The sequence below is a fragment of the Astyanax mexicanus genome, chromosome 4 (genome assembly GCF_023375975.1).
Source record: "Astyanax mexicanus isolate ESR-SI-001 chromosome 4, AstMex3_surface, whole genome shotgun sequence".
Taxonomy (NCBI): domain Eukaryota; kingdom Metazoa; phylum Chordata; class Actinopteri; order Characiformes; family Acestrorhamphidae; genus Astyanax; species Astyanax mexicanus.
This window is the reverse complement of record NC_064411.1, coordinates 9911995-9934271: the sequence shown is the minus strand read 5'-3', so window position 1 is coordinate 9934271 and position 22277 is coordinate 9911995. Positions and strand designations below refer to the sequence as shown.

The 22277-nt window shown below is 36.6% G+C and overlaps 8 protein-coding genes across 12 annotated transcripts in view; 3 read left to right on the top strand and 5 right to left on the bottom strand.

Annotated features, from left to right (window-relative positions):
- LOC125801273 (zinc finger protein 239-like) overlaps positions 1-22277 on the top strand; it is a 256548-nt gene that overhangs the window by 84414 nt on the left and 149857 nt on the right. The window lies entirely within an intron of this gene.
- The window catches only part of LOC125801434 (zinc finger protein 239-like), a 223537-nt gene that overhangs the window by 84447 nt on the left and 116813 nt on the right, over positions 1-22277 (top strand). The window lies entirely within an intron of this gene.
- The window catches only part of LOC125801215 (uncharacterized), a 236099-nt gene that overhangs the window by 125360 nt on the left and 88462 nt on the right, over positions 1-22277 (bottom strand). The gene's annotated exons all lie outside the window — the stretch shown is intronic.
- LOC125801280 (zinc finger protein 239-like) overlaps positions 1-22277 on the bottom strand; it is a 316465-nt gene that overhangs the window by 206550 nt on the left and 87638 nt on the right. The window lies entirely within an intron of this gene.
- LOC125801206 (zinc finger protein 585A-like) overlaps positions 1-22277 on the top strand; it is a 308944-nt gene that overhangs the window by 200029 nt on the left and 86638 nt on the right. For both annotated transcript variants that reach the window (XR_007438651.1, XR_007438650.1), the window contains exon 3: positions 2056-2143. The gene's annotated coding sequence lies outside the window, so the exon portion shown is untranslated. The remainder of the gene's footprint in view (positions 1-2055; positions 2144-22277) is intronic.
- LOC111190034 (zinc finger protein 239-like) overlaps positions 1-22277 on the bottom strand; it is a 250622-nt gene that overhangs the window by 150327 nt on the left and 78018 nt on the right. The window lies entirely within an intron of this gene.
- Positions 1-22277, bottom strand: part of LOC125801461 (gastrula zinc finger protein XlCGF49.1-like) — a 256787-nt gene that overhangs the window by 180258 nt on the left and 54252 nt on the right. The gene's annotated exons all lie outside the window — the stretch shown is intronic.
- LOC125801199 (zinc finger protein 271-like) overlaps positions 1-22277 on the bottom strand; it is an 883173-nt gene that overhangs the window by 846915 nt on the left and 13981 nt on the right. The window lies entirely within an intron of this gene.

Genomic DNA, 22277 nt, shown 5'->3' with positions numbered 1-22277 from the left:
TTGGAAGCTGATGGAACACAGGTGTCAGTCTCCACAGTCAAGCGTGTTTTACATCGCCATGGACTGAGAGGCTGCCGTGCAAGAAAGAAGCCCTTGCTCCAGAAAAGGCACCTTAAGACTCGGCTGAAGTTTGCTGCTGATCACATGGACAAAGATAAAACCTTCTGGAGGAAAGTTCTCTGGTCAGACGAAACAAAAATTGAGCTGTTTGGCCACAACACCCAGCAATATGTTTGGAGGAGAAAAGGTGAGGCCTTTAATCCCAGGAACACCATGCCTACTGTCAAGCATGGTGGTGGTAGTATTATGCTCTGGGGATGTTTTGCTGCCAGTGGAACTGGTTCTTTGCAGAAAGTAAATGGGATAATGAAGAAGGAGGATTACCTCCCAATTCTGCAGGAAAACTTAAAACCATCAGCCCGAAGGTTGGGTCTTGGGCGCAGTTGGGTGTTCCATCAAGACAATGACCCAAAACACACATCAAAAGTGGTAAAGGAATGGCTAAACCAGGCTAGAATTAAGGTTTTAGAATGGCCTTCCCAAAGTCCTGACTTAAACCCCATTGAGAACATGTGGACAGTGCTAAAGAAACAGGTTCATGCAAGAAAACCATCACATTTAGCTGAACTGCACCAATTCTGTCAAGAAGAGTGGTCAAACATTCGACCTGAAGCTTGCCAGGAGCTTGTGGATGGCTACCAAAAGCGCCTAGTTGCCGTGAAAATGGCCAAGGGACATGTAACCAAATACTAATGTTGCTGTATGTATATTTTTGACCCAGCAGATTTGGTGACATTTTCAGCAGACCCATAATAAATTTATGAAAGAACCAAATTTTATGACTGTTTTTTGTGACAAACATGTATGTGTTCCGATCACTCTATCACAGAAAAATAAGAGTTGTAGAACTTATTGAAAACTCAAGACAGCCATAACATTATGTTTTTTTACAAGTGTATGTAAACTTTTGACCACAACTGTACATTAAACATTAAAAGCGCTACATTCAAATGCAAATATGAGAACAATAAAATTATTTGCTTCCAATGTGTATTATATGTATTAAAAAATAACAATTTAAATAACAAATACTAAACTCTGAAAATAAAATTGATAGACCATTCATTTAATGCAATCCAAAATATCTATATATTTAAACGAAACACTGATTTATTTTTAGTGGCATTCTTTGGTTAACTGGGCATGAAGGAGCTTGCTCAGAGATCTTTCTCTTGTTCACAGTGGATGGCTCTGACCCTGCTGCACTTTTGTTGCATGGTTCTAATGAGCCCCCTTCATCTGCAAGATGCAGTAATGAGACCGGTTACATTTTGATTTTTTGTAATTTTTAGTAAATGTTGTTTAATTTGAATGTTTTAAACATTCCAATTTAATGTGACATATTGTATTCACTGAACTTTTCATATAATATAAAATATGAATATAAAACTAAAAATATTATTTGAAAGGGAGAATTATAAAATGAACTCTACACTAAAAATATTATTTGAAAGGGAGAATTATACAATTAGAATTGTTTCTGCTACACAAATTCTGCAGCTGCAGCCTGCTGACTGTTAAGATATAAGTATATATTATAATGTCTATGGAGTTAGAATAAAAGTTCTGAAACTTTTATGGTTGTTTTGTCCATATAGTGAAACTGATCTAGGTACTTTTGGATAATTTACCTGCTTTTATTTTAATGTACAATTCATTCATTTTTGTTTTTTCCAGAAATAAAAATATTCCAGGTTTTCTCCAGAAATTCATCACTACCAACAACCAGGATAATTAACAAAAAGCAAAGTTAAACTGCTGAAAGAGGTGAAGCACAAGCCGTCCGGAAGAATCTCCAGAACACGCAGAAATCGTTTGCCACATTAAACAGACAAATGAAGTCCCGACATGGAGAAACATCCGCACTCTGTCAAGAGTTTTACTAAACTGAGTAATCTCAAAACACACCAGTGCGTTCACACAGGAGAGAAAACTATCCCAAATCTTTTCCGCTGCAATTAAAAGTGCAAATCGTAAATCTTTCAGACAGAACACCTTATCCTACACAAATGTTTCACTTTGTCACTTGGGACACGTTCCACCAGAAACAAACATGAACTGAATTTAACAATGGATTTTACAGGTTCAGCAAAATGAATCTGATCCAGGGATGACGTATATTAAATTCCTTGTTATGTCTTCTTGTATGTTTGATATTCCAGGACATTCTTCGTGAGACAGAGCTCAGATTTTAAGGTAGTTACGGTAAGAGTTCTGTACTGAAGAAGGGAAGGTCGTTCGAGCGAGGGCACAGCCAGTGTTTGCTCCAGATGTTAGAATTGCATAACTTAAGCCTTAAAATTTAGATGTCGTAGTTGTTAGGAGTAGAGTAGGATTCTTAGCTTACAACTAATAGTTTAGAATCAAACCTTCAGCGCTTATGATTAGAAGGATTTGAAAGCATTTAATCTCTTTTCTATGCAGAATTGATTATTTTCCATTCATTTCTGGTATCTCTATGGAAGCCGTCCACAGCATAGCTTAGCCTAAAGCTATTAACCACCAGGCCCACCCATATGAAAGGATAAGGGGAAAACACTAAGCCACTCCAGAGAGTGCTCCCAAAAGTGAGACCCAGAGCTACAGAGAGACGACACTGTGCCGGGTACTGTCGTGTAGACCAGAGAGGAGCATCCAGACCCCGCAGAGGCCAACAAAATCCTTTCCAGAGTTTAAATAAAACACTCCAGCTGTAGTTCCCATACTGAAATCAACCCAAATCAGGCTTGTGTAGCGCAGTAAGGTTGCGGACTCATTCACTCCCTCTGTTGGTGTTCTCCTTGGTCTATGGTTCAGTCTGATTAAAAATCTGTTACCAAAGAGGGATATAGAGGTATATTTGGTTGTTGTGTTACTCAAGCTATATACTCTTATCCTTTTCTTATTGGATATCATATCTTGCTTAATGTTTTTTTTTTGTGTGTGATTTTCAAAGTTTCTAAGAACATTCAAATTATTTAGTTTCCTCTTCTTTTTTTCCAGGACCAACTATTATGTTTGTATTGCTTCACCTCTACATTTACTTATATGCCTGTGTTTAAAAAAAAAAAAACTTTTATATTGAAATATCCGCCCAAGAAATGGTTGATAACCTCTCTGTGACCCTGATGGATCTTCAGAATGTCTTATGTTATTATTGTGTAAGTACTTACAGGCACCCAAATGAGAATTCCAATAATGGACTTGGGTAAAGTAAAAAAACCATCCGGTTACTGCCAGCCTACCGAGATACAGAGCTTTTAGCAGATGCTCCCAACAGGTTTACAATGCTAGTAAGTAAGTAAATAATCTCTATTTGTATAGCACTTTTCCAGAGCAACTCACAAAGTGTTTTACAGATTACAGCAGTAGTGTGCAGTAAGGCCCTTCTAATTATAGTTATTGTAAACTATGAGCAAATATTTTATGAATTAACTAAAATAAAAAACAGCAACTAAATAAAAGCATTAGTCTGTGTTTTTCAGTGGCTATGGGACTCTTATCTGACTGACAGCAGTTCTAACCAATCAAAGCTTTTTAAAATGACTTCTGCCCCTCCCGTGTGTCTGAGTGACCCTTCTACTGATTTTGTGAAGGTTGTAGTAATGAGTCTTTAGCAAAGTCGCAGGACAATCTAACCAATCATATTCATGATTTTCACTACGGGGGTGGGGCCATGGCTGTCAAACCCCTTTTCAGTGTTCTGATGGAAGGGGCTATGCGTTGCTTAGTGTAAAATAGTGTTCAATAGTTAGCTAACTATAATGGAACTGCAACGGTAAATGAGACAAATATTATGTCATATCACATTAAAAAAAACTTTTTAAAGGCTGCCCTTCAATGTGAAACTTATTCACAGTAATAGGCTGCCTGACTGGTGAGTTTTTGTGTGTACTTAATGTTTTGGCTGACCTGGCGTCTTGTAGGCATACAAATGAGTGACATTGCCTGTCCCTGACCACCTCTGTTTGCCTAGTCCTGTAAATAAACCTGTTTACTAATCAGCGCTCGTCTCCTCGGGTCCTGGTATTCGTCACACATTTACTCCTTATATTAAATAATCAATGCTTCACTTTGTGATGGTCACCATGCCTATTCAAAATTTACCATGCAAGTTAACACTGTTCAAAATTTTAATTAAAAAATTAAATTAACTAACATTTAGTTAGGTTAGCTAACATTTACTTTATTTCAGTGTGGAATGTTTCAGCTAGCTAGGTTAGCTAACATTTACTTTATTTCAGTGTGGAATGTTTCAGCTAGCTGGGTGAGCTAATGATAACTACTTTATTTCAGTGTGGAATGATTTAGCTAGGTTGGTTAGCTAATGTTAACTACTTTATTTGAGTGTGGAATGTTTTAGCTAGCTAGGTTAGCTAATGTTAACTACTTTATTTCAGTGTGGAATGTTTTAGCTAGCAAGGTTAGCTAACGTTAACTACTTTATTTTAGTGTGGAATGTTTTAGCTAGCTAGGTTAGCTAATGTTAACTACCTTATTTCAGTGTGTAACGTTTTAGCTAGGTTAGCTAATGTTAACTACTTTATTTCAGTGTGGAATGTTTTAGCTAGCTAGGTTAGCTAACGTTAACTACTTTATTTTAGTGTGGAATGTTTTAGCTAGCTAGGTTAGCTAATGTTAACTACCTTATTTCAGTGTGTAACGTTTTAGCTAGGTTAGCTAATGTTAACTACTTTATTTCAGTGTGGAATGTTTTAGCTAGCTAGGTTAGCTAACGTTAACTACTTTATTTTAGTGTGGAATGTTTTAGCTAGCTAGGTTAGCTAATGTTAACTATTTTATTTCAGTGTGTAACGTTTTAACTAGGTTAGCTAATGTTAACTACTTTATTTCAGTGTGGAATGTTTTAGCTAGCTAGGTTAGCTAACGTTAACTACTTTATTTTAGTGTGGAATGTTTTAGCTAGCTAGGTTAGCTAATGTTAACTACTTTATTTCAGTGTGGAATGTTTTAGCTAGCTAGGTTAGTTAATGATTACTACTTTATTTCAGTGTGGAATGTTTTAGCTAGCTAGGTTAGCTAATTTTAACTACTTTATTTCAGTGTGGAATGTTTTAGCTAGCTAGGTTAGCTAATGTTAACTACTTTATTTCAGTGTGGAATGTTTTAGCTAGCTAGGTTATCTAACGTTAACTACTTTATTTGAGTGTGGAATGTTTTAGCTAGCTAGGTTAGCTAATGTTAACTACTTTATTTCAGTGTGGAATGTTTTAGCTAGCTAGGTTAGCTAATGTTAACTACTTTATTTCAGTGTGGAATGTTTTAGCTAGCTAGGTTAGCTAATGTTAACTACCTTATTTCAGTGTGTAACGTTTTAGCTAGGTTAGCTAATGTTAACTACTTTATTTCAGTGTGGAATGTTTTAGCTAGCTAGGTTAGCTAACGTTAACTACTTTATTTTAGTGTGGAATGTTTTAGCTAGCTAGGTTAGCTAATGTTAACTACTTTATTTCAGTGTGGAATGTTTTAGCTAGCTAGGTTAGCTAACGTTAACTACTTTATTTCAGTGTGGAATGTTTTAGCTAGCTAGGTTAGCTAATGTTAACTATTTTATTTCAGTGTGGAATGTTTTAGCTAGCTAGGTTAGCTAATGTTAACTACTTTATTTCAGTGTGGAATATTTAAGCTAGTTAAGCTAGAGGGTTTAGAAAGATAATGTTAACTGATCTGCATTTAAATTAAAACAAATCAAAAGAATTTTGATTAATGAATTACCTATACATCTGAAAATTTTACTTTTCTTTGGAGACAAATATTATTAAGATCATAAATGAGGACACATACACAAACTTCATACTGCAGACTTTACAGGACCTGATGGTCACAATGGGAACTATTTAAATAAAGGAAATGAAAACAAGGCCCTATCCTAAGAATAGGTAACATACTATATCTTGTACCATTTATTTTCCATTTTTAAGTGTAAACAGTTAAGTTTGTTTGATTTATTTATCACAGTGTGTTTTGGTAAACAGCTTTAAGTTTAATTTACATCTGGAGCAGCAAACGCATGTTCTACCACATTTCCTGCTTCAGAAAAGATAAATATTAAAGATAATTGCCACTGTTTAATAGTCATTGTCCTACTTAATGAATGTAAATAAAAAGGAATAAACAGTTTCAAAAAGTCAACAAAGTGCTTTTAATATGATTGCACAAAACTGCATAAGAAATACCATTTAACATGAATTAACCACTCACAAATCTTGGTGAATTGCTTTTTTGCAACTGCAGATTGCTAGTTTAACCATCATTAATCCATATAATCTCAGAACACAAACGTTAATCACTGGGGGGGATGGACAGCATATAAAAATCTATGTACTTACGACAATATCTGGTTTCATTTTCTATTAAAAAATATAAAATCTTGAGTCATTCTTTTTCTCTATGATTAACTATAATTTTACACCAAACCCCACTCTGTATGAACAAAATTTAAACAATGAATAATGCAATTTTAAAAAATGGAATTTCATTTTAAAAGATAACAGGGCTTCCTAGCGAACTTTCTGAAAGTATTTAACGTAGCACATTATTTAAAGGTCAACAAATATTAAATAAAAATAAAAAACATTCTAAAGAAATTAAGCATATCCTATTCAAGTTCTCCCAGAAAACTGCTGCAATAACAAATGTGCTGGCATTCTTAAAAAAGTTGAGGGGAAACATTCTGATATTATTCAACACAGAACTAATTATTATTATTATTATTATTTTAATAATTATATTTCAATCATGTATTTGTGCATTACCTTTCTGTAGTTCTGTGAGGAATAATAATAATAAAAAAAAATTATATAACTTTTTCAAATTGTGACTGTAGAGCCACTGCAAAACAGACCAAAGCATTTGTAATTGCAGCAATGACCTTGGAGATCTGGTGTATTTTCTGAAAGAAAGTGAAGAGTAACTGTTTATTTTACCTTGAGTGTATTGACAAATATCTTTCAATTATGATTACTTATCTTAGTATCTGTAATTACATAATCATTGTGTGAAACCTTGTATTTTATATGCATAACCAATACTCACATTGTATTTGATCATCTTTATTACTCACAGTGTATTTTACACGCATTTATATAAAAGATTAACCAATAATCACAATATATTCTGCACGTATATAGTAAAACATTGTTTGATCAGGCATGTGACTAACACAGACTCTATTATATGACAACTTAACCCACATGATACATTTACTAACACATTAACATATAACATATGAGATGTAGCTCAGGCTTGAAGTATTTTGTTTAATACTGCATGACCCTAACTAACGGTCATCAATTCGACTGGTACGGGGCTAAATTGCTACAAAAAAGGCTATTAGATCAAAGCAGCCTTTTGGTGAGTGAGTGCCTCCCTAAAAAACCTCTGCTTCAAAGCGGGGGATGACGCACTCACACAGATAGTGCCACGATGTTTCATTCTGGAAGAACACAGTCAAGGCCAAACATTAGTGGTCCGGTCAGACACGTGAAACTTGAGTACTAACACGTGAAATTATGCATATTAACATGAGCTAATCGTTAGTAACGCCTCATCAGCAGGTTTCACGTCATTTTGGGTATAAAACATGGAGTCAGATAAGAGGGGGGTCAGAACTTATGCTGGGTGGCTGTTAGACGGTCTTTCATGTGTTAGTTCTCCTGAATATTCAGTTTGTAATAAATACTTGGTTTGTTTCAGCTTCACTCCACCTGTCTGACTCTCTCTATCAAACGAACACGCAGGGGAGTTGTACCCCGGACGAGAGGTGGGGGTTAACCCACCTTTCATTTTCTTTTCTACAACAGTATTAAGAACTTTATATAAGGTGTATACACCTTATATAAGGTGTATGGCTATACATATGCCTATTGGGTTCTGTCTTTTCTTCTCAAATTAATGCACTGAACTGACGCAGCTCTCTGTAATGAACGTCAGTCGGTAACAGATGCTGTAAATACTAAATGCCTCTTAAGAATATTTTTTAGTTGGAGGACCATTGCTGTCTTAGAACTCCAGGCCAATATTTAATAAAAATATATTCGTTTAAACATTACAAAAACATTATTGGAGACAATCAGTGATTTTAAATTATTGTCCAGCCTTAAGTATTATGTATAATTCATATTCAATATACATATCAGTGGTGTGCAGTAAGGCCTCTAATGCCTTCTAAGGTCTGACCAAATGTGCATGTAAATAATTACATATTTTTTTATCAGGATGTATATAATTATTGCAAGTGTAAGCATTTATTTTATAGATTAACGAAAAAAACAGCAACTAATTCAAAGCATTAGCCTGTGTTTTTCGTTGCTATAGGACTGTATGATTGACAGCGGTACTGACCAATCAAAGCTCTTTAAAATGTCTTCTGCTCACGTGTCCGCGGACCCTTCTCCTGATTTTGAGAAGAGTGTAGTAATGAGTCTATTAGAAAAGTCTTAGGACAATCTAACCAATAAGACTCATGCTTTTCACTCCAGGGGCGGGGCCATGGCTGCCTAGCCCCTTCTCTGCGCTCGGATGAAGGGGTCAGGCTACGCGCATTGATTAGTAGTAAAACGGAGAGCGCATGCTGGATTAATTAAATATTTAGCTAACTATCATGGAAATAAGACAGATATTGTGTCATATTATATTAAAAAGCCTTTTTAAAGGCTGCCCTTCAATGTGAAACTAAGTAATATGCCGTGTGACTGGTGATTTTTGTGTGTACTTAATGTTTTGGCTGCTCTGGCGTCCTGTAGAGATACAAATGAGTGATATTTGTTAAACGCCTGTACTTGTAGGAACATTAAGCATTTATTGTTGGGTCTATTGTATGCTTTTGTAGTTTGTAGCTGTATTTGTGGACTGTTTATGTGTATTAAGTTCATTGGAACTACTGGTCTGAATCTTCAGGTCTGGAACTTAAGCTGGTTCTCTGGCTCTATAGCAGTGGTCTCAATCTTATTCTATCTGGGGGCCGCTGTAGGTAGAGACTGGGTGAGGGTGGGGCGCACAGGACAAGAACACGTATTTTATTCAACACACTCTGCCATGCCAGGTGTTCTGTCGAGTGATGCTACCCATCGATATGCGCTTTCTAAAGACACTGCGCATGTGCTAACCTGAACATAACTGCCAAGTGTCATCCAGATTGGGCAACATTCAGCCTGCCAAAATGTCTACTGAATGCTGATTGGCTGATGGTGTTCAGCCATGTTGATTGATAAAGTTGCCCTTTGAACATCTTTTAGAGGTTGTATGATAGATTCTGCCTGCAAAGTGTCAGCTTGCTAGGTTGCACGGTTGCTGAGAAACAGTGCTCCAAATTTACCTCTTGAAGTGAATGGGGCATATATCCGGAAGGACTAATTTGCATATGGCGGCCATATTGTTTACATATTTCAACTTTTTCTTAATGAATATTGAAGCGCATGCTCTCACGAGTATTTTGATACCACACATGCTAGAATTGTTAAAAATTCCTAGGACTAGTTCGCAAAAGAATGTTTTGCACATTATGCAAATTAGAAAAAAATATAAGTAGACGGACGTGCATGGTCCAAATTGGAAAGTTGTTGGTATTGACCCAAGGAATCCAGCAAAAAAAGAATTTTGAATGTAGGTCTTATGGTTTTTGAGTTATTGAGAAAATTGTTTATAGCGCCACCACTTGACCAATCGGTGCCATTTTTGTTGTCCACCGAGATGCACTGATCCTACATCTACCTACCAAGTTTCATATCTCTAGGACTTACGGTTTAGGCTGCACAAGTGGTTTTTCAGGAGAAAAAGAATAATAATAATAAGAAGAAGAAGAAGAAGAAAAATCTTAGCAAAAACAATAGGGTTCTACGCACCTTCGGTGCTTGAACCCTAATTATTATCTCGACGCCCATTGACCCTAGGGTCAAATTCGGATATGTATTTTGGAATGACTACTAGGATCACCACACCGAATGTGGTGACTCTAAGACCTTGATTTCTATTTTTCCCAATTAAAGAGTGTGATTAATTACATTCTGAAATGTCAAATTTAATGCATCAAAAAAATCATATCTCAGCCCCCTTTGATCCTGTTGTGGCCAAATTTGCATATGTTGGTCATACTGATGACCTGTTCAACGTATCTAAAGTTGGTGGTCCTAAGACCTTGCTTTCTATTTTTCCCAATTAAAAAGACTGTTTTAATTAAAATCCCAAAGTCATGTGGTACATAAAATGGCCGCCCTGGGCCTGCTGATGAAATGTGGTGTGGTTCTGGCTGGCTCTGCCCAACTTGGTGGTTAGGATCATGGTTAGGGTAGAGTCCCAATGATTCATCAAAGACACCTTGGGACTTGGCCACGCCCCCTGGGGTTAGGACTTTTATCACCAGAGTGTCATCAGGACACTTTGGGACCTAGCCTCTCCCACTCCAAGTCACTCCCCCACACTGAGGGAGGAGTCGGGGACTTGTGGTAGTCCCTAGGTGTGAATGAAATTCAGCCAGGATTCCTGCCCCTAGAGAGCAATACCCCAACACATTCGGACAACACGTCGGTCATTCCAATGAATGGGAAAAGTTAGGATCCAAGGTCCAGTAAAGTCATCCACCCATTGGTCATTCCAGCCCATTCATTTCGTAACAGCTCTGTGATCTTGTCCCTAACCCTAGTTACAAATACACTAGGTCTAGGTCATATTATATAGTTGTTGCTGGGCAAAACAGTTTAAGGCAATGTCCTTATTTTATTACACAGCACTATAACCTACTAATAGTTCCAATAGTTTATAATGAAGTCCCTGAAGATATTGAATTTTAAGCCTTAGTGGTGTCATATGCCTGGGATTTTAACAGGGTTAAATGAAATATATCATTAAATTGTTCATAGGCCAAAATTCTTGAACAGTGAGGCAACGGCCTGAGGAGGCCAACAATTGGAGACTGCCTGGGTGTCAAAATAAGACTGCATTACAAAGGGAGTACAATGCCAACAAAAGAACATGGCTTGCATACCTAAATCATGTCGGCTCTGTTATTATTGAAATCATGTTAATTGAAGGAACTCTATACTGTTTACAACAATTCAAAAGATAAATTACCGTGGGCAATCAATATTTATAAGTTCTATTCACTGCTCAGAGAACAAAAGGATTAGATTTTATGAGGGTGCTATAAGTATAACAAAATCTGATAATTTACAGCCATGCTATTGCATTGACTCTAATTATTGCATGTTTTTACTACTTTTTAAGCATCAAGAGCTCATAGCTCAGGACGTTTAATACCCTCCCAGTGCACCCGTATGTTTTCAACAACATTATTCTAAATAAATACAATTTCACTAAACATACCTGCTGAAATATATCCATGTATATAATGAAATGAATGTTCATAAAAAAAATATATTATGCATGTTGTATATGTCGCAGCCACTGAACGATGCATCCTTGAGGCCATTGGTGAGGTGCAGCTGCAACTGCAGCAATAAACTGGAGAGAGGGGCAGAAATCTTCCAACACCACTGGAAGAGGATCTGGAAGAAAATGTACTTCCCCTCCAGTGTGCAAAGGATTTTGAGGGCCTAGAAAAAGATCTGACCAACCGTGCCTCAAGAAAAAAAAAAAGGGTCAGTATTGAAATATACCTTTTTTAACTCACACAGAGTAAACATTTTGTAAACATCTTGTAAAGGATAAATAAATACATTATTATTATTATTATTATTATTTTCTTACAGCAGACTCAAACTTGTCTTAAACTGTGAGAGGTAAAAAGACAACTCTCTAAAACATTACTTTCAAAGTTTTATAAAACTTTATTTAAAAAATATATGTATCAAGGAGTTCCCCTACAGGCTTTTTACCCAACCATTGCTCCTTGTTTTCTTTTTTTTTTTTTCTTCAAAATGTATTCACTATCTTTTTCCTCAATTTGCCTATGCTCAGCAGCTAAAAAAGTATATAACTGGTTAATGCAATTAACATTTCATTCAAACTGCATCTCATAATTAGTGATAAGCTAACAGAACAGGAGCATACAACAGAAAATCAATATTTTTAAAAGAAGATTGAAGAATTTCTTAAGAATATATTTGATCTGAGGGTTGCTTTAAAGAACGCTCTTATGAACTCCTTAATGTTTGTCCTCATATCTCGTAAGCTTAAAAAACCTTAAATTTAGTCCCTGGTTACATTCATCTGTCTGTCTACAGATGTCAAAGCTGTCATTAATTGGGGGGCAAACATTGAAAAAAACATTATGGAGAATTTGTGAGAAAGTTTTTGCCCCCCACCTGGTGGTCTCTCTGAACTGGTGTGGCAGAGGAGAAAAAAAAGGAATTGGGCACTCTCGCATCAAAGAACTTGTAAGTATCAAAATAAGACCATATATAAGTATACCAAACATTTTACCATAAAAAACTAAATCTCAAATAGCTTTGTTTGGTGATGGTTCTATGTACATAATTACAACAGGGGTGAACACAGAAGCTTAATATTGGTATCAGTCTTTAAAAAACGATCATGTGTGCTTCTGCAGCCAAAGAGGCCCTCTCTAGATAAAATTGGACACCACTGAGTAAAATGACTTTTAATAAAGTTTAAGATGGCTTTTCTAGAAAGAAACTGCACTGCGTATTATATGAATCAATTCAGTGTCGCTCTTAAGTCTGAAGATGCAATTAGTGCCAAATTTAAAAGCAGGCATTGGAAAAATGTGAAATGCAGAATATGTGGCAAAACGAAAACTTAAACCACTATTATATTATCTTTACATGCCACAATGAAATAAAATCACAGTTCAATCACATTTAACCAAAATAAGTGTTTAAAGCATCTTGATTGGCTGGTATCCACATCCAGAAAAACATGAGATGTGTAAGTTAAGTTAATCAGAGCACATTAAAAAAAATGGTTAGTGGGGTTTGAAAAACGTGCGTTTTAACAGGTGGATTTTAGCGAAAAATCACTTTCCTTTCTGAGTGAACTCTCGGCATGAGTGTTTCACTGCTCCTGACAAAAGTGTGCTGTGTTTGGAAGGTTCACAGCCAAAACACAGTGGAATACAAAACAGTTGAACTGAAGTCACATGTATTGAATTACACAAATAAAGCAATTTGCTTTAAAATGTAAATCCATGTATACTGTCACTTTGCTTTTTACTGTGAAAAGGCACTGTAGTGTAGTGACTGCTTTTCAATTTGGCACTAATTCCTCTCCATATGTAAGTATACGTTGCTGGTATACAGTTAAAGACTGTAGCTCAATATTACTACTTAACACCGATATGGTTTTTAGACTGTCAAAAGATCCTACTTTTTTAATGTTGGTAGCGTTATCTAAGAGGGTAGCATAGGGTATCAAAAATATCCTGTAGGTTTAATGCTGTGTCAGCATTTTTTAGAAGTTTAGGCTCTCACAATAGCATTTCAGCCTTAAATGGTTCTTTGCATGGCATAGTGGTTCATCAGATTGAAAGAGAATGTTATGTATGGTTTTGAGTAAAGCCTTTTTGAAAATGATTCTATGTAACAAAGAAAGTTGTTTTATTTTTACAAGCTTGACACTGTGTGATGATATCAGCTGGCCTGATTCATCACCATGGCTCCTAAAAGTTTCTGGGGACAAATTTAAAGACACTAAAAATGACTTTCATTACGATGTCACTTACCAGTCTCCATATGCGAATTTCTCGTTTGGAGGGAACCTGAGGAGGAGTCAGGGTGGGGAGTGAGCACCTGCAGGGAAATAAATTGTTAATGATTAAGCTAGTAACTAATACTAATACTTACCTGAATTGGAATTTGGTTGATTGACATTGAAATACAGACGAGCTAACAATTACTATTACTAGACTGTCTATTAAGCAGCACACAAAGCACTATGTGGCAGTGTAGCAAACATGTATGAGGCTGAAGTTAGCTTCTTATTTACCTTGTCTTATTCAGTCGTCTAATAGTTCTATTTTCATAATTTGGTATCAATTTCAACAGACGGTTTGATAATCTGGAGTGAGGGCAACTGAAAATAGGCAGAACAGGCTATTTATTTTCAATGAATCTTCTAAAATGCCAAATTCAGAGGGCTATAATAAAAAATCTACACTAATATTCCTTGTTGTTCAGGCTATTCACAACCTATTAGGTCTAAGTTTAGACCTAATAGACACCTAATAGTTTAGACCATAGGAACACCTTAGCAACAACCTAGCAACATGTTGGCAAGAAACATATTCCAAATGAACAAATTAGCAGCCAGCACCTGTATATATACCAATATTGCATAAAATGACGTATTAGCAACATTCTGATCATTACGCCCAATAATGTCTTAGAAACTAAAACATACGAGTAATTTTCGAATGAAACAATGTTGTACTTACAGCGTCTGCGATGAGAAATCCCCAGCTGTCCAATCCAAGTGAAGCTGATGCAGAAAAGGCGATAAGAGACTGGCTTTGTCTGGCACCTCACAGACTTCATCGCGGAAGACCACGCTGAATAATTATATAATAACAACAACAACAACAACAACAACAACAAATATTTTATAATTCATTAGTCATTTGTAAGTTCTGGTTTATGCGAATGTGAATTGGTTCGAAAGCACTTTTCAAAATAATATTTAATGTACACTTTACAATTTATTAGTAACCTGTTACATTTTTGTTTGTGCATGTAAATTACTTTTGAAATACAACTTTTAAAAGAAATAATATTTCATACACTTTATAATTTATTAGAAATCTGTTACATTTATGTTTGTGCATGTGAATTAGCTCTGAAATACAAAAATTAAAAATAATAATATTTCATACATCTTGTATTTCATAAACTTTATAATTTTTAGTAACCTGTTGTTAAGTTTTTGTTTGTGTATGTAAATAAGTTCTGAAATACAACTTTTCAAAATTGTAAATTGCCAGTCTCTTTACATCTTTATATCTCTGTTTAAATATTTTAAAGGCGAAACCTGAATAACAGGAAATATAATTAATCTCACACTTGATTCGTTAATCCTTTTTTAAATTGTTTTATACGGATGGTTGTTAAGATAACTCCCAAGGAGTAAAAAACACGTTGACATGGTTCTTTTGTGTATAGAGAACGCACAAGCATCAGGTTCCTATTCAGGTACGTCTTATAGGAAACGGTGGGACGTAGCTTGTCTATCGCGTAAGGAGGTCTCAGCGACAATGTAACGATGTAACTGTGAGCATCGCATAAACGTCTCTCCGACGTACCTGTGCTGTCTGGGGATTATGGTGATGTGATTTACAGAAACACACTGGTTCATTTTCTTTTTTAAAGCACTTCCTCACCATATGCCACCGTACATCACATAAACGCTTCTTAAACAGAACCTACCAGACTCACTCCAGTAACTGGATCGTCGAGAGTTTTAAATGAAATGGGAAAATCTGCTTTTCGTTACAGTGCACCAGCGAGCTGGAATTCACTACAGGAAACTCTAAAGCTCAGCTGGTGTCACTAAATCATTTTAAACTTCTAGTCTCTAAAGATCTTTATGATGTTTGGTATGTTTTCAGTTTCTTTATTTTTTTAGTAAACCTATTAGTTTTTAATGCTGGTTTGTTTTAGCTATTTTTCCACATTTCTTTTTAGTTTCTTTGTTTTCTTTTATTATTTTTAGGTATTGCTTATGTAACCCCTATCCCCAGTTAATGGGAAGAAAAATGGTCCTGAGTTCTATCTATTCTTTCCCTTCTCTATGTTTGTAGAAATTAAATAAAATAATAGAAAATATAAAACACAATAAAAGGACTAACACACAGGTATATAAAAAAGCCAGTAGTTACTGAGTTTGATACTGAGTGTATCAAAACAGTAGGGCAAAATAAGACTTAGAATCGAGTGTCGAGTGACTTTTAACAAAAAAATACATTAATAGCAGGCTTCAATCAACAATAGAGTTATATCTTTTCAAGACAGAGCAGTTTAGCACCTTTTTTAGATGCAATAGTACAACTACAGTGTGTGCAGAATTATTAGGCAAGTTGTATTTGAGAGGATTCTTTTTATTATTGAACAACAACTTTGTTCTCAATCAACCCAAAAGACTCATTAAAGCTTAATATTTTTGGAGTTGGAGTGGGTTGTTTTTAGATCTTAATGAGGATATCTGTTTTTGCAGATAACTATTACTGTGCAGAATTATTAGGCAACTTAATAAAAAAAACAAATATATACCCATATTACTTGTTTATTTTCACCAGGTAAACCAATATAACAACTCAAAATTTAGCAATGAACATGTTTGACATTCAAAAACAAAACCAAAAACGAATCAGTGACCAATAAATCCACCTTTTTTACGGTGACACTCAAAAGCCTTCCATCCATATTCTGTCAGTTTCTTGATCTGTTTACGATCAACATTGCGTGCAGCAGCCACCACAGCATTCCAGACACTGTTCAGAGAGGTGTACTGTTTTCCCTCTCTGTGGATCTCACATTTTATGAGGGACCACAGGTTCAGATCTGGGGCCTCATGTACTAAGACTTGCGTGGACTTCCTACTAAAATGTTCCGTACGCTCAGATCTGAAAAGTTCCGTACGCACAAAAAAATCCGGATTTATCAAACCGTGCGTAGGCAGAATTCCACGTACTTTCTCTTAGTACATCACAATCAACTTGAAATCAAGCGCAAATGCACGAAAGCATCACACTTGCCACGACTCCTCCCTCAATTACGCAGAGTATAATGTTATATTATTATTATTATTATTATTATATTATTAAAATAATAATAATAATAATAATATTATATACGCATAGCGTATAATTACCCATGTTTTAAGTTTTATTATTCTAAGATAAATGCTTTCATTTAAATGCTTTAAATGAGTTGCCTACCAAAAAGACACACGTCACGCACTCAGCTTGTTTTCTTATGCTCTTGGAAATCTAAAACTGCTTATAAGCCAGTCATCATCATGGGCCAAAAAAACATAATGGTCACGGAAAATGCGCGCTCAATGAATTCGGCCATTAGCAGTATTTTCCAGTAATGCCAACGCTGCATCTCCAACAACTCCAGCGCAAACCTGATCTAGGCTAAGTGGAAACACGTTAAACGATTATTTCTGTAAGACAATGAAACTGTCTGATTAATTTACTTTATTTTACCCAATAATGCTTACTTCAATGTGTGCATAAAGGATATCTTAATAGTTGTAATTTCAATGCATCGCCTCTAAGTGTCGCCAAATGACAAAAACACAATACATACGCACAAAAAAAAGGCGTACGCCCAAAACAAAACTTCCGTGGGGGAACGCACTTTCACACGTTCAAGTCAAATTTAGTACATCAGACCGTGAGCGTGAAATATGGCGTACGCAATGTTTTTGTGCGTACGCACCTTTAGTACATGAGGCCCCAGGTGAACAAGGGGGCCATGGCGTTATTTTTTCTTCTTTTAGACCTTTACTGGCCAGCCACGCTGTGGAGTATTTGGATGCGTGTGATGGAGCATTGTCCTGCAATGGAATCATGTTTTTCTTGAACGATACCGACGTCTTCCTGTACCACTGCTTAAAGAAGGTGTCTTCTGGAAACTGGCAGTAGGTCTGGGAGTTGAGCTTCACTCCATACTCAATCCGAAAAGGTCCCACAAGTTCATCTTTGATGATACCAGCCCATACCAGTACCCCACCTCCACCTTGCTGGTGTCAGAGTGGAGCACTCTGCCCTTTACTGATCCAGCCTCGGGCCCATCCATCTGGCCACGCTCATTTCATCAGTCCATTAAACCTTGGAAAAATCAGTCTTAAGATATTTCTTGGCCCAGTCTTGACGTTTTATCTTATGTTTCTTTTTAAAAGGTGGTCATTTTTTAGCCTTCCTTACCTTGGCCATGTCCCTGAGTATCGCACACCTTGTGCTTTTTGATACTCCAGTAAATGTTGCATCTCTGAAATATAGCAAAACTGATGGCAAATAGCATCTTGGCAGCTTCACACTTGATTTTCCTCAATTCATGGGCAGTTATATTGCGCCTTTTTTTTCCAACATGCTTCTTGTGACCCTGTTGGCTATTTGCCATGAAACGCTTGATTGTTCGGTTATCAAACTTCAAAAGTTTGGCCATTTCAAGACTGCTGCATTCCTCTGCAAGACATCTCACAATTTTTGACTTTTCAGAGTCCGTCAAATCTCTCTTCTGACATATTTTGCCAAAGGAAAGGAAGTTGCCTAATAATTAAGCAAACCTTATATAGTGTGTTGATGTCATTAGACCACACCCCTTCTAAATACAGAGATGCACATCACCTGATTAACTTAATTAGTAGTTGGCTCTCAGGCCTATACAGCTTGGAGTAGGACAACATGTATTAAAAGGATGATGTGATCAAAATACCCATTTGCCTAATAATTCTGCACACAGTGTATAGTGTGCAAATACCCATATGTAAACTTAAGACACAAATAATAAAGATATATTTTAAACAGTACCCCAATTATTTAAATGACTAATTAATTAATTAATTATTTAAATAAACAACTGGTTTAATGATTATTATTGCTCAGAATTATATTTTAGGATTAGATGTTATTTTTAGAAGTAGTATCTTAGATTTTATCTATAGGATTGATTTTAGGTTAATATACCCCTTCTTACTTTCAGAACTACACTGTTAGTTATATATTTAAACCCTAAATAAGAAAAAATACACTTTAAAGTTAGTTTGTAAAATAAAATACCATCTTAAATTAAATATGTGGGCCCACTCTAAAGAATACACTCATAAAGAACAGAATTATAGATGAAATGAACAGAACTAAACGGTGCAGGCCTGGTTCGGAGCTTAATGTCCGCTTTAAGCCAGGCGGACACTGTGCGATTTTAGCCCGATTTTAAGCCCGATCTGGTCGGATGCGACTGAATTTCATGATCGGGCCGAATTTTAGCTTGATCGTGCGTCGTTTGTCGTGCAGTGTGAGAGGGGAAGCGATGTCCGATTAATTGCCCATAGGAGCTGCGAATGAGCAGTCGGACGCGACCAGGGATTTCTGACATGCCAGAAATTTTGGTCGCTTGTCTCACAGTGTGAGCTGTTTTGCGGGCCGATTTCTTAACGTCACGACCTGTTTTCCCAAAAATCTGCACAGTAACTATAAATAATTATTAGTCATATTTATTTCTGTCAGTTATAAGGATTTATATTTATGTTCGGTACACATACTTATAGCTTAATATAGCAGACACAGGCATTCTGCTGTTTAAGAATTTCAACAGATGCTTATTCTCAGTCAATAGCTGGAGTTTTTGAAAAGAAAAATTACAAGAGAAAATATCTTTGACAAACATAAATTTATTTTATTTCACTTTGCTATTATATCTGAAAAATAAAGCACATTGTCAGCCTCTGGTGCTGCCCGTCAATTATATAAAACTTAAAACATGCACAGAAATATAAAGCTATATTTTATAATTCGTTTCTTTTCGCCAGGGCAAATTTATTAAAATTATAAATATGTTAATTTATTAATTAAAATCTCGTCCAGTGCTCCAGAATATTAGCCACGCAAAGCCAGCTTAGCGCAGCGCGTGGCATTGCGCGCGGCATTGCCCGCATAATAACCTCTGTCTTCTAAAATAAACGTTTTAATAAATAAGGTCGGAGAAGTGTAGTAAAATTAGTGCTATTAAACTTACTAAAGCTAATAAGCTGATAATTAATCAAGATAAATCAGACAAAATGCGCTGCGCCTCTCTCTCGCTCTATTTCGCAGCGCGGAGCTGAATTCAGCGCGAGGCTACAGGAACTCAGTTCAGTTGAATAAAAATAAGTAAGGGCCTGTAAGTACAAGCAAAGGACCTGTAAGTAAATATAGTCAAATATAAAGAATAGTTTGAGGTTTTGGTGAGCTGTTTTCATGATTTGAAACTGAAACTAACTGAAACTTTGATTATTCTGCAGAAAGCCTGGGTTATTTTAAACGAATTTTTAATGAGTTTATATTTTATATTTTTTATTTATTCATTTAAATTATTTTTCTTCTTTTATTAATCAAATCATTAAATATATATCTTCATAAGATATAATTTTTTTCCCTTTTATGTCAATTTTTATGATCTTTTTTTAAGGTCCTATTTTTCCTTTTTTACGTATATATTTTATTCGTCTATAATAAATGTCAGTTTTTATTCCTATTTTTTTATATATATTATTAATCCCTTTTAAACTGTTAATGCTCAGCGGCACTGTAAATGAGGGTCCCTATCCAGTGTGAATAACCGATTGCTTGTTTAATATTCAGTGTTGCAAAACCAGTTTTTACATAAACAATAAACAGAATAAAAAATAAAATTATTTTATTTTATTTAAGCTGCTGCTGTTTCTTTCGCAGCCTGACGCGCAGTCATTTTTCTATGCGCTCTCCTTCTGTAAAACGGACAACCCGTAGAGTCCACGTCGCCTCAGCCACCTGCGAGTCCATGTACGTCTCTTCCGTGGACTTTCAGCGCACAACAGGGCACAAATAAGCAAAGCTAAGCGCTTTCTTTTGCAAGGCGTTGTGTTGAAGCGAGAGTTTGTACGCAAAGAAAGCTCTGCCTACGGGCTGCGTTTAGACGTGCAGTGTAACGGTGAATTTACACTGCTCCGACGCGACAACGCACACGGTCGCACTACCCCCCTCCAACCGGTCGCATGTGGGCGTGACAAAGGCGTTCCCTGCGTCGTCCAATTGAATCGTTTTAATAAATGGGAAATGCTTTTTTATATAAGCTATTATTATTTCCAATAATTAATAAATATAAATGTGTCTTTATTGATATAAATGTTTGAATGAGCTTCATTACACTGTCTAGTGAGCATTATATAAGCGGACAAAAGCAAACTTTTCCAATTAAATTACATATTAATATTTAAAAAACCCACCAGAGACTCCAACAATCACAGCAGCCTTTCTCCTCGCTGACAGAGTCCCTGTGAATCAGCAGGGATTTTATAAAGAACAGGGAAGCCTGAAACTTCTCTTCCAGGCTTCTCTGGACGCTTGAAAGCGGAACTAAAATGTTTTCATGCGCTGCGCTGAGGACGCGTTACAGGCCAACACCTGCTCTCTGATTGGATAGACGCATTGCGTTGGACGGACTCATTTGCATAAAGTTCAGCTCGGCTCAACTTTTCATCGCATCGCATCCCCCGCTCTCGACGCGTCGGACCCATGATGCACCGCGCGACTGCGTCTGACGGAGGCGGCGCTTCCCATTGAAAATGAATGGGATCCGTCGCTGTGCGTTGTCGCGTCGGAGCAGTGTAAATTCACCGTAAGCTCCCCCGTCGCAGCAGGTCAGTCGGACCGTACAGTGTGTGCAGATGAATCGCAGGCGTTGTTCATACACGACAAACGATTCAAACGTGCTGTTTGAGCTCTCCAGAACGCATCCGATTAAAAAAATCGCACAGTGTCCGCCTGGCTTTACTCTAACGAGCAGAAATAAGAGTTTCAGATTTACCTCAGATTCAGTGAATATGAGCGGGAGCAGAGCGCGGGGTCCTGCAGCACGGAGCGTTTTCCCTCAGAGGAACTCTGATCCACGCGGGGACTCAGAGCGCTCTCTGGTTAGCAGTGTTAGCGGTCCTGGTGTTCAGTGGAGGCGGAGAGAGCGCGAGTCAGTCCGGGGAACAGTCTGTCGGAGCGGCGCTGCAGCGGAGAGTTCACGGCTAGCGCAGAGCAGCTAATACACGAGGCTAAACACAGCTAGCCGAGCTGGCGAAGCTAACAGTGCTAACAGAACTTTACTTATAGAGAGATTATCCCAGCTTTATACACCAGCACACTCTCAGTATGGACTTCAGTGTCCTTAAAATTACCGGTTAGTTTAATTAATACTGATTATTAGTGAATTTAGTTCAGCCTGTGAGGAACTTTTTCCTCCTCGCCTCTCCCGCGCTGCTACTCCCGCATCTCCGCTGTTCTCTCTCGTCCCATGGGCTCCTTCCCAATCCTCTACTCCACCCTCCACCTGTACACTTCTCCCTCAGTAGATCCCTTAATCACTTTTAGCTAACCTTCCTGCATTAACACAGAAAATAAATGAAAAATATGTACTCTGTACGGCTTTTGTTTTCTTTTTAAACTATTTACACAAACAATAACTATTTTGAGCCTGTTAGTACCTTTTTAAACCATTACTTTGAATTTATATGATTTTATTTATTACTGTATTTATTAGCGTATCTATTTTAGAACTAGGGGGTTTTACATTTTTTAC